Raw genomic sequence first — 13179 nt, 5'->3', positions numbered from 1 at the left:
TTATTAGTTTTTTAAATTCAAATAATTTATAGACATTTCCTTGTTTTGTTTACAAATACAACTGGCAGTAACGTTACAAACAAAAACAAATTCCTTTGTGGTTGTTGTTCGAGTTGTATTTGTTGTAGTATTAACTTTACCTTGTATTTGTTCTACCATGCTAAACAACTAGGATTTGAAAGTTGGATTTAGAATTCGAGTCGATTTAAAATGTCTAAACGGACTATTATCGTACAGACCTATAATCGTCAAACAAAAGTCGAAAAATCAGTTCTACCATTTTTTACCTGCAGAAATTTGTCTGGTAGCCTGTGGTAGAAGAGAAAGGCATATGTGCTCATCTGAAATCAATTGACAGTTGAAATGGAGTGGATTTCGTAAATGTAAACGTAACATAAGTAATGCTTGGTTTATATTCGGCGTCGTTTCGTGATTTCGCGCGGAATCAAGCAAAATTTATCATGATTTCGCATACAAAAATGAAATCATCTCATTTCGTGATTTCAGCGAAATCAACATCGAAATCACAGTACACATGATATACAACCCTGTTTTTGCCTAAAAAAGTACCAAAAGTTGCAACACTTTTCACGTATCACAATAAACATGGTAGATGGTCAATTGCTGCCACAAACAATTTTAGTATCAAAATTTGTAAACAATGTGATAAAAATATTAAATTACTTTGTTACAATGCTATTTTTCTTTGTGTTCCCGTACTTTTTTAATGGTAATGTTAGAAAAAAGAGCAAATTGTCAAAACATGCTTCCCCATACAAATTTCTTAAAAAATACGGGAAAGGAAAAATGACGGAAATTACAAAAACTCCAGCATAAATGTCAAAATCAATGTATCAGCTATCATATTAGATGCCAATGTACATGCTTGCTGCTAGTTTCTACTATGTAGGCCAAAATTGTATGGCAGAAAAAAGGAAAGGAGGGTGTCTTGCTAGATTTCGAAGTACGGGATCGCATTTTTAGCACTAAACGGGAAAACTACTGCAAGTACTAATATTGTACAGGTTCTAAGCACAACTTTTATCTATCAAAATTTATTATTATGTCTTATACCCCGTTTATATATAACCGGATTTAACAAACCGACTGGGTTTTAAATGTCAATTCCATTGCTTATATTCATGGTTTAATAAGAAAGGTTAGCAAAAGCTTTATGTCAATTTAAATTTTTTCATTCGAGTATTCCTAAAACTTCAAAACAATATACGCAAACTGTGTATGTGTGTGTGGTGTTTGAATAATATGTCAAACAATTTTAAAAACAATCGAATTCAATGATTTTTAAAATTATTTTTGGAACATTTGTACGGAAATAATTCGTCAGGTTATCATTGAAACAAACATTTTATCATATCCACAACTTGATTATGCGGAGAAACATTGGTCCTTCATTCATTTTTCGCGATTTTTATAAAACGCTCAAAACTGGTGTTGTAAACAAACCCACTTGTTGCTAAATTTTGAAGTTTTAGGAATTCAGGAAAAACAAGGGTTCTATAGATTTTTTTCATTTAAATCTACCTCTTTACTTATACCATGCTTATATTTCAAACAAATCCTCATAAAGAAGGTTAACCCTGCAAAAAGCTCTAATATAAACAGCATATTATATCTTAACGATAAAATCATTTTTTTTTTTCATTTGTTAGTACTGTACACAATTAATACCATATATAGATAATTTTACGATAATTTTCCAAATAAAGTTGTAAAGTTCTATATTGTCGTATATTTTTGATGATTAATTTTACAACTTGTTTTTGAAAATTCATGTTCGATCAGCTGCGCATATACATCTACCTTGATCATTGTGATATGTTTGAAATCAACAAAAAATAATTGTAAACACCGGGGTGTATGTCAGGATTTCGTGAAATCCAGTGGATTTTGGAGCGCAAGTGCAAACTTGGCATAAAGGAACACAGCTGTAGTATGTTTTTGTATTATGCTTGGTTTATATTTACGAAATCCACTCGATTTCAACTGTCAATTAGAGCTGGCAAAAAATCGATGGCACCATCGATAATATCGATTATTATTCAATAAAAATTCAATATCGATAGATAGTTTTGCCTATCGATATTATCGGAATAAAAATCCGTAACCTGAAATCCATTGAAATAAATAGAATATTCGCTGCTTTTCGTTTATGAGTGTGTAAGGCGGGGTACACACGATCAGTTTTGACTGTCGATTTTTCGGAAATATCGATAAATGTCAAACTGTCCAGCAACCACTAAATATTTTGTGGTTGCCTGATGACTGACAAAAATGAACGGCCACACTGGCAAGCAACCGATTATTTGAGCAAAACTGAAAGTCGAAACTGATCGTGTGTACCTTACTTAAGAAAGTAATAGCTGGTTTACATTACAAAATCGAGTCGATTTCAAATTGTCAATTCCTTTGCGTATACGTCAAATGAAAACTCAAATGAAATCAATTCGATATCATTTGACGTTTGAGCAAAGGAATTGACAGTTTGAAATCGACTCGATTTCGTAATGTAAACCAGTCATAAGTCCGTAGTCACACGTACACATTTTTCGGTAAAATAAAATTTATTTTTGTTTTTACATTTTTTATAAAATAAAAGCAGTTGTTTATTCTCCTTTACATTTCTGTGAACTACTTTTGCATAATTTCAAGAAAACCATTGACATTTCGGCCATTTTCATCTCCAAATTAATGGCGATGACAACTTAACGATAATATCGATAGCAATCGATATTTTAAATCATTATATCGAAAATACACAGCAAAAAATTTTGGAAGTTGTGCAATTGGAGTTATGATTTCACAACATCTTTCGATGTAGTCCAACAGAGTTATGAAAAATGCACTCCGTTCGATACATTTTATAAGCAGTTGCTGTAGGGATCCCTACAGAAAAAACAGTTGGTTGATCCCTACACATTTCTTCAAAAGATAAACAAGAGTGTATACATTTCGAAGAATTTGTTAAAATATAAAGAAATAACAACTAAAGTTGCGAACATTTTTCCGGTAATTCACGAGACGGACATTTTTAATGGAGTGGAGTCCATGTCGAAAGCTGAACAAGTGATGGGAAGGCAACATAAAACAACTGTAGGATGATGAAAGAAAATCTGATGCGCTTGGATTAAATCGAGAACGGAGGAAGTAAGCTCAAATGTGATTGAAAACTTTTTTTAATTTGCGTTTATAAAATAAAGTTCTTTGTGTTCCTGTTTTACACAAGTAATAAATGCATTTTATTTATTTTGGGATATTTCGCAATGGATTTAAAATGCAATCCGAAGAGTGCATTTAAATTCATTCCAAAATACTACACCAAAAGCTGTGATTTGGATCGAAAATGGAGTGCATCCTGGCTGTGTGCTGTGGAAGCAAAATGGAGTGCATCCTAGCTGCGCGCTCTCTTGTAAAATTCATAAGTGGATTCATAGGAAAAGATGTACTCCAACGGCAAATGTATCGTACACTTGTAGTGATTCAACTGCATCCGCGGATGCAAACTTTTTGCTGGGTATCTAATGTTGGGAATATCAATGGTTTGCCAGCTCTACAGTCAATTTCTTTGTGTATACGTCAAATTAAAACTCATCTGAAATCCATTGGATTTCATTTGACGTTTAAAAAATGGAATTGACAGTTGAAATCGAGTGGATTTCGTATATATATTCTTATTTTTAGGTTGTTTTTAAGTGGTATTTGCATTTTCAGTTTAAAGGAATGAGCGAAAAGGTTTGACAGTGATAGTCAGACAGTTTGATCAGCGTAACGGCTACACTCAAGACTCTTTATTATCAAGTGAACATATGTATTTACAATTGGCCTGTTCCCGTACTTTATAAAGTGGTAAAAGTCGTAAACGATTTTCATATAAATTTTGTGTACGGGAACGCAAAATGTGTAAAAGTGGTAAAAATTGTAAAAACTTTTTAGTTCTGGAACAGAGCTAATGTTATGCACGGTTATGCTTGGTTTACATTTGCGAAATCCACTCGATTTTTTAATGAAATTCACGCTAGTGTGTACCGGAACTTAGGGCCATTCTTACATCTTGTATTTAAAGTACATTTTTGTTATCCCTTACTTTAAGGAAAGTAATAGTGAGTTTAAATTTACGAAATCCACTCGATTTCAACTGTCAATTCCATTACTTAAACGTCAAATAAAATCCAATGGATTTCGGATGAGTTTTCATTTGACGTAACGAAAAGGAATTGACAGTTGAAATCGAGTGGTTTCGTAAATGTAAACCAAGCATAAGAAATAAAGTTCGCATTACCAGGGATTTGTTACATGGTGGATTAATACTATGTTTACATTTACGAAATGCACTCGATTTCATCTGTCAATTCCTTTGTGTGTACGTCAAATGAAAACTCTTCTGAAATCGATTGGATTTCATTTGACGTTTGAGCAATGGAATTGACAGTTGAAATCGAGTGGATTTCGTAAATGTAAACATAGTGTAAGAAGATGTTACATCAAAACATGTCAAACGTCAAATTTGCTCACAATAATGCATTACTGTGAATAGCTTGTTAACATTTTGTATGTGATTTTATTCACAATAACGCATTTTGACAACTTGTATGAAGATCAGCTGTTTTTGGCGTTACACCTTATTATTCCACCACATGTATTCTTATGAGAACTACCGAAATACGTCGAGCGTATACTTTTTGTAAGTTGAAAAAGTTTAACTTTGACAGAACGTTATTGTTTGTATGCGTGTGTGTTTTGTATTTTAAAAACAAAAGACCAACAAACATGAATTACAATTCATTGCAAAGGAAAATTATTTGTTTTACGAATGAAAACATTTAAGTAAGTTTCGGTCGCGTATTTTGTGTTTTAAATGTGATTTGGGACTCAACGTATTTGGGTAATACGGACGCTCAGAGAGCGTTGTTTTGGTAGGTTGGTGAAATATTTGTGTACGTCCCGTCGTTATTTAGGTTTAGCAGTAACATCTTCCATTTGGTATAAATCATGGCACAATTACCCAGGTAGTGGCATCGTAAAATTTTGAATATGTTATGTCTAAACTTTCTTTATGTTGTTGGGGAAATTACAACAAAAATATTTTTTTATAAAGGGATTTGACTTTTCATAGTCGATCAGCTGGTGTGATACCACTACCTGGTAGTTCTGCCATGGTATAAATGTTATATTTTGTAAAAATATGGCAATATCAAGCAAATTAGTATTCATTAGCTTTGTTCCTTTACTTTTTTAATAGTAAAAGTAGCAAAAGAGAAAATTGCCAAAATTGCTCTCACGTAAAAAGTTTTGCATAAAAGTGCTGCAGATCTTGCAACGATGTAAAAAAACAAACATGGCTGCTTATAAAAATAACAACAAACAAAATAAATGTCACTGTTTTTTATTTTTTATTTCATTGCGTATGTGCAGCTGATCGAATATGAATTTTCAAATTTTCAGATGTTGTAAATTTAATTTGTAGTTAAAAATATACGACAATAGTTGTGTCTTTTAATTTTTCAGTAATAATTATTTAGTAACTTCTTTTCAGAGAGTAATCTTTGGGTTACATTCGGCGTCGTTTCGCGATTTCGAAGGCGTTTCGTGATTTCGCTCGGAATCAAGCAAAATTTATCATGATTTCGCATACAAAAATGAAATCATCTCATTTCGTGATTTCAGCGAAATCAACATCGAAATCACAGTACATATGATATGCAACCCTGATTTTGCCTAAAAAAGTACCAAAAGTTGCAACACTTTTCACGTATTACAATGAACAAGTTAGATGGTACATTGCGTGCAACAAAAAAATTTTGTATAAACATTTGTAAACAATGTGAAAAAAATGTTAAATTACTTTGTCACAATGCTCTTTTTCATTGGGTTCCCGTGCTTTTTTAAAGGTATCGGTAAAAAAGGAGCGAATTGTCAAAAATTGCTTCCCCATACAAATTTCTTAAAAAATACAGGAGCAGAAAAACTGCGGAAATTGCAAAACTCCAGCAGAAATGTAAAAATCAACGTATCAGTTTCTACTAGGTCAAAATTGTATGGCAGAAAACAGGAGAAGAGGGTGTTATTCGAAACCATATTTTAAAGAGAAGTGCAAGTCTTGCTAGATTTCGGAGTACGGGAACGCATTTTTAGCACTAAACGGTGAAAATACATCAAGTGGTAATATTTTGCATGTTCTGAACACACCTTTAGGCCCGTTCTTTCATCTTGTTAAAGTCCATTTTTGTTATACCTTACTTTAAGAAAAGTAAGGAATAAAGTTCGCATTACAAGGGATTTGTTATTACATCTTCCATTTAAACTAAATGTTATATTTTGTAAAAATATGGCAATATCAAGCAAAAAAATTTGTATACCCCAAGTTTTCTCAAATCTGATTGGTTGATTTGAATTTGTTGACAATTTTTTCTTGCTTTTGGTGCAGGATACTCTCGGGCGCAGTTTAAATTTTAAAAGGAACACAAAGTTCCTTTTAGTTTATCTGACGCTTATTCTTAAAGCAAACATGTAAGAATAAAAAATAGGTTATCTGGCCGATACCGGCCAATATTTAACTACAGAAAGGATGTAATAACCTGCCTTAATCTATCAAAATTAATTATTATGATGTCTCGACGATAAAATCATTGGATATTTTTTATTTGTTAGTACTATATACAATTAATAAAATATGTAGATAATTTTACGATAATTTTCGAAATAAAGTTGTGAAGTTCTATATTGTCTTTACAACAACTTGTTTATAAAATTCATGTTCGATCAGCTGCGCATATGCATCTAACTTGATTATTGTGATATGTTTGAAATCAACAAAAAATAAGTGTTTAAGTTAGAATTTATTATTTCATTTAAATTGGTCCAATGAATTGCATAGGCATATTCGTTGAAATCTCCTCATTCCCATTTATTACACCACTGTAATAGTATGAGAGATTTCAATGAATTTTCACTTGACAACCGCCCTCTTGAAGCATCTATGTATGCAGATGTCAACACAAAACATAACTAATAAACAAAACAACAAGAAAGATCGATCGGCCGCTTGAATCGCAAGCAACAACATCGCGCTTTATTGTAAGCATTGTACATAACGTTGTACATTAATTAGAAAAGGTAATATTGTTTACCATCAATAAACCCCAATTAAGCCAAATCTTTTACTAAAACTATCGTGTTTTATTTTCTTATTCTCTTTCCATTTCTATTGACGGCCACTCGTACGCATTGGGCGTACTGGCTCGATTGGGGAGTCTTTGCACCATTTATTCCCCAAAGTCCCTATAGTGCGGACTAAACATTTGGTCGCTTCGAGCCGAATAAACATTTGGTCAATTCGAGCCAGATTGGATCATCGCTTTGCTTTGGAAAGCTAAATAAATATACAGTCCATCATTAAAGTCCAATTTACATATGCACATTAAATGATTTCGTTTTACGAAATCCTAGAATCAAATGAAGTGTATTTACATCTGTTTTTTGCGTCATTTGCTTACGCACACAATCGCACATACACACTTATACAATAACACAAACACACGCACACAATATATTTATTCAGAGAAATAGGAATTTCACAACAAAAATGTGTATCAAATAACTTAAATTAATTCTAAAAACAAAAAATACATAATTTTTGTAAGTTTTTTAAACATTTATTTTCACTTTTGTCATCGTTTGAGTATTTTTGTTTTTCTAGAAACACACACAAACAAACAAAGACATCATAAAACAGTAGCATTTTTTGGTAGTTTATGACAAAAAAACAGGGCTTCTTATAATAGTATGGTGTTTTCGTGCGTTGTTTAGAATAAATGACGCAGCTATCATCATTTATTTTTGTATGGTATATGACGCAAAATGTTGCCTGTTTTAGCAAATATATGACGAAACAGCTCCAAATGACGAAAAAGTTGCTAATGTAAATTGGACATAAGCCTTTATTGCAAGGTACGTATAGTGCATAGAGAGCATTAAAATAAATAAAAAAACAAGTGTTCGTTTGTTTGATTTTTGCATAGATTCCCTCCTTTTGTCGGTCGGCCATAGTCCAAATCGTGGGCAGACGTGCATACATACGGGAATAGAAATATCAAAACAAAAATAAAAAATACTTTCTTCTAAACATTTCACATTATTTTTCGTTTATTTTCTTCCAAATCGTCGTTTCCCAGCTTTTTGTTGTTGTTGCCAAATTGTTCTAAAAATACCCCAAATCTACATTGATTTCGTTTTCGCTAGTATTAGCAGTGTAAATATGAGCTGTGTTCCAGAACTAAAAAGTTTTTACAATTTTTACGACTTTTACACAATTTACTCGAAAAAGCGTTCCCGTACACAAAAAAGTTGTAAAATGTTCACTTCTCTTTAAACAAAAATGGCGCTGAATGACGCTCTCTTTAAAAACTTTTTACACGACAAATTTGGGCGAGTAAAAAAATAGTAACATGGTTGCCGGCGTCTGATTGGCTAATACGCCGACTTTGACATTTGTTCCAGTCTTTTTGACGTTTTTTCCATTTTTCCGTTCCCGAACTATTTCAAAAAAATTGTGTGTGAGAACGAATTTTTTGCAGTTCTCTCTTTTACGAGTTTTACCATTAAAAAGTACGGGAACGAAGCTATGTATACAAACATATTTTCATAAATACTTTGGTTACATATTCACACTGCACTGCCTATTCGTGGTCCCTTCACGTTTGTATTGATACATACTACAGCGTCGTCGTTCTATCCAGTCGGTCAGCCAGTCAGTTCCATGCGAATGTATACACACACGCATGTACGCATAAATACTGCATTTTGGCAATTCCTCTTTCTGTCGTGTCCGTTTTTATTGCACAGTCTCCCGCCGGTGTATTATTACACAGTACCCGGTCAGTAAATTAGTACTGTGACACATATTATTATATTTTATAGTAAATATAATAAATCGGTGTCAGTGAACATTTTAGTAATATTTTTGGACATTTTGGAATTGCGTGCGCCCTACAATCAGTTAATTGGACTTATTCTTGTGTAGGGCGTTTTCAATCAGTATTTTGTAGATTTTATTGGAATTTTATTGGAAACTTTCATTGAATTTTTGGACACAAATACGCTACCTTCGGTGGTTATTTGTATTAATTTCATATTGCATGCACCCTACAATCGGTCAATTGGACTTTTCTTGTGTAGGGCATTGTTTATCAATATATATTTGCGAATTTTATATTTTTTGAAATTTTAATATTGTTCGAATTTCCAGCGGAATTTGTGGTCGATAATTGGATATTTTTTTGTAAATTAAATAGTAATTTACATAATTGTGTAGTTTAAATAGCGGATTTCAGGAATTTTGAATATTGTTTTAAATTTTCTATTACGATTTGCTTTGAAATTTGAATATAGTTTAATTTTAAATGGTGAGCAAATTAAATGGCAGTTTACTCGTACATTATTTTGGAATTTAAATATTGACTAAAAGTTCTTATTGCAATTTTTTAAGCAAATAGTTGTCAATTGAATTGTTGTTGGTATCGTTTGCAAAATTTCGTTTGTTTTTAAGATTTTGAATATTGTTTCAATTTTGGATTGAGATTTTAAATCAGCACGCTACAATTGGTAGCTTGATTATTCATATAAGCTTGATTATGATAAATTAATTTATTGGCATTATCCTTTGTGGCTACAAATTTGCTAGCTTTGTTTTATCCTGTGGTTACCATATTGTTGGTTTGATTTCTCTTTTTTTTGTTAATATGGTTTCACTCCTAAAGAAAAGACCCTCAGAGCTTCCAACTCTATCGTGAGATTCACTGCACATTTCGGTGCTATGAAGGAAGACGAACTTGACTTTTATGCTCTCGAAATTAGGAGTGAGGAAATTGAGAAATTGTGGAATAACTTTCAGGAAACTTTTAGTAAATGCCTCTCTTCAGTAGAAAATCCTGGAAATCTTAATTCCATATATGAGGAGTCGTATAAGAAATATATAAGGTGTTCTTCGATAATAAATTGTTTGTTGTCAAAGTTGAGTAGTTCTTCTAAATTGTCCCTGAACTCATTGAAAAATAGTTCGGTAGATTGCTTAACGGAACATTCAGGCGATATTTCTTCGGAAAAACAGTCTTGTGATATAAATGTTAAAAACAAGAGTTCGCCGCATCAAACCTCTCAAGATGTGGGCACGCAAGCGACTAGTTCCACAATATTTGGTTTTGGGAATCCTAGATTAAGCACGAGCTTTGTTATTAACTCTCAAAACTTTGATAACATTCACAATCTTGCGGTACCTTCTTGTGATATTGAGGTTTTCGATGGAAACTTTCTTAACTGGCCCACTTTCAGAGATTTGTTCAGTGCGGTTTACGTAGATAACCCCGGTTGACAGATATTGAGCGTTTGTGTCATCTGGTGAGTAAAACTAGTGGTGTGGCTCGAGAAATTGTCTCGAAGTTTCCTTTAACTCATCGGAGTTTCGATCTTGCGTCGAATGAATTGAATTCCACCTACGATAATCCACAATTGCTGGTACACAGCCAACTAAAATTATTATTCCTTCCTTCCTGTTTTGGATCAGGAAACCAGTCCGGGACAAAAGTCAATACAGCGTGGAATAAATAGTTGCCTTTCGGCAATGGCAATTTATGAAATACCTACGGATGCATTCTTGACAGAGAGAATACGAACTCTTATGTGTTCCATGAAATGAGAAGTTGTACTTCTTCTCCTCACACTTCACACAGTCCCAAATACTGTTCGACACCTTTTCGCTCGTCTTCTAATTCTTGTTGCGTTCTTTGTGCAGAGCAACAACACAAATTAAATGTTTGCCTGCGGTTCGTAAATTGTACGCCGTTGGAAAGATATAAATTGGTCAAAAGGCATCGTTTGTGTGTGAATTGTCTTCAGAGGTCAAAAATTGTAATAGTCGTTCTTGTCGCAAGTGTAATCAGAGGCATAACACTCTATTGCACAGAGATCGCTCTATGGTGAGCAGTCCGAGTCAAATGGTGACTCCCAGAAGTTCGAAGTTGTCAGCTTCAGCTTCCACCTTTCGGCCTAGAAACTTAAATAGTAGCACACCTAGCGCTCCGTCGACATCGGACGATAATTTAGTTCCTTCCACGTCAGTCAGTCAGGAAAAGTTCTATTGGGAACAGCGCTGGTGAATATCGTTCATCACGGTGCTTCTTTTACTGCTAGGGCGTTGATCGACCCCGCTTCTGAGTCGTCTCTCGTTTCGGAACGACTTCAGAAGGATCTAGGACTCCAGGTCCAATCTACTAAATCGTCAATATCTGGAGTTAACGATACTGTCACAGCTACATGTCATAAAAGTTGTTCGTTGAAACTTCGTAGTCGTGGTGACAGGTCGTCTATTTATGAAACTTCGGCGTTAGTTGTAGATTCGATATCGGGAAATCTTCCCACATTTTCGGTCACTTCGGACCTTAAGACGGATTTGTCGAATATAGTTTTGGCAGATCCTCAATTCGATAAATCTCGACCAGTAGATATTTTGATAGGAGCAGACTTGTACCCGAAAATAATTAAAAGTCATACGACTTTCGGCGGGCTCGCTGCTTGCTCAAAATACATCCGTAAAGCGTACGGAAAAATAGTTGTAAAGCGGCCCCAACCAAACATAACGAACGTTAGCTCACGTTGCACTATCGTTCGCGGGGTCCCTAATGGCCCTTTCGTAAGCCAGATCTACACTGATCTGCACCAACGGCTGGGTCCCTAATGGCCCTGCAGTCTCAGAGCCCTAATAACTCTGTAGTATCAGGGTCCCTAATGAGCCTGATGTACCATGGTCCCTAATGGCCATATAACCGCCGGGTCCCTAATGGCCCGGGTCCCTCATGGCCCACTCGTTTAGCATGTAAGAATGTTTTTTGAAGAAATGATATGCTAAAAACAAACAAAAAAATCAAAATTGTTTGAAAAAAAAGGTTATTGTTATGTTTTTATTAAGCTTTTAGACCTTTGGTATTTAAAGCAAATAAAACAAGAAGATTATTGCTTTTTATTCCCGACGTTTCGTCGCATTTTTGGCGACTTCCTCTGGGAATTTAAATAAAATAAGTTTATTTTTACATTACATCAAATCAGTCACAATAATGATTTACAAATATAAACTTACGATATATTAAAAATCGTTTATTTTAAGAAATAATGAATATGAAACCACCTTCAAATGAGTCTTCCACTGTTTATTTAATAGCAATCCCATAGCACGAACTGATGTTGTCGGTATCTTCTTTTAGATTTCTTTTCGACTCTCTCCTTGTCTAATATTGTGACATTTTCAAAGTCAGGAGAGTGGCCTGTACTCACTGCATGTTGTGCTAAGGCTGTTGTCTTTTTTTGTTTATCTATGTCAGTTTTATGTTCTCCTACTCTACTTCCTAACGTTCGTTTTGTTGTCCCTATGCAAATTTTTTGGCAACTCTCGTTCATTTTCCCTTTACAAGGGATTTGGTAAACCACGTTGCTTTGTTGTTGTTTGTCAATTCGACTTTTTGTGTTTGTGAATATTGTGTTTAGTGTTGCATTCGGCCGGTAGGCAAAGTTTATGTTGTTGGTTTTTATGACTTCTCTTAATTTTAGGCTGTCAAACAGACCAGGAATATAGGGTACAACGAAAAAATTTTCTTGTGGTTGCGTTTCGTTCATTTTACTTGTGTTTATATTTTTATTTGTTGTTATTTTTTCATGTTTCATTTTTCTTTTTGTTTCTTCTATCAAGGAATTGTTGATGTTGGTGGGGAAACAATTGTTTTTGAGAATATTCGTTATTATTTTGATGTTTTTCATGTGGAATTGTTCATCACTTATGTTTAATATTATATATATTAGACTCTTTGCCGTGTTGAAGATTTGTTATTTTGGCCTTGTTGCGTTGTAGTTCACTCTTCTTCCTGATGAGGTTTCATTGGTATACCAGTCAAAACAAATGCGGTCGTTGCTACGTTGTAGCATTACGTCTAGGTATGGAATTGCCCCATCATTTTCCAATTCTATCGTGAATTGTAATTTGTTGTGGTATTGGTTGAGGGTTTGCAAGATATCATCTGCATCTTCTTTGTTAATTATTGCTAAGATATCATCTACATACTTAACAATGTATTTGATACTTTTGTCTTTTTGTTTTAAATTGGAGATTGCATCTTCAAG

General features: G+C 33.8%; 1 long non-coding RNA gene across 1 annotated transcript; it reads left to right on the top strand.

Moving 5' to 3' along the window:
- Positions 1 to 7055: 7055 nt before the first annotated feature.
- LOC141398092 (uncharacterized) lies at positions 7056 to 8147 on the top strand. The gene is made up of 2 exons (XR_012411620.1): positions 7056 to 7965; positions 8037 to 8147. It is a non-coding gene; the product is annotated as an uncharacterized lncRNA (long non-coding RNA).
- Positions 8148 to 13179: the final 5032 nt, after the last annotated feature.

This window comes from Musca autumnalis, unplaced genomic scaffold (genome assembly GCF_047663935.1).
Source record: "Musca autumnalis isolate F117 unplaced genomic scaffold, ASM4766393v1 scaffold_3, whole genome shotgun sequence".
Taxonomy (NCBI): Eukaryota; Metazoa; Arthropoda; class Insecta; order Diptera; family Muscidae; genus Musca; species Musca autumnalis.
This window is presented reverse-complemented; position numbering and strand designations above follow the sequence as displayed.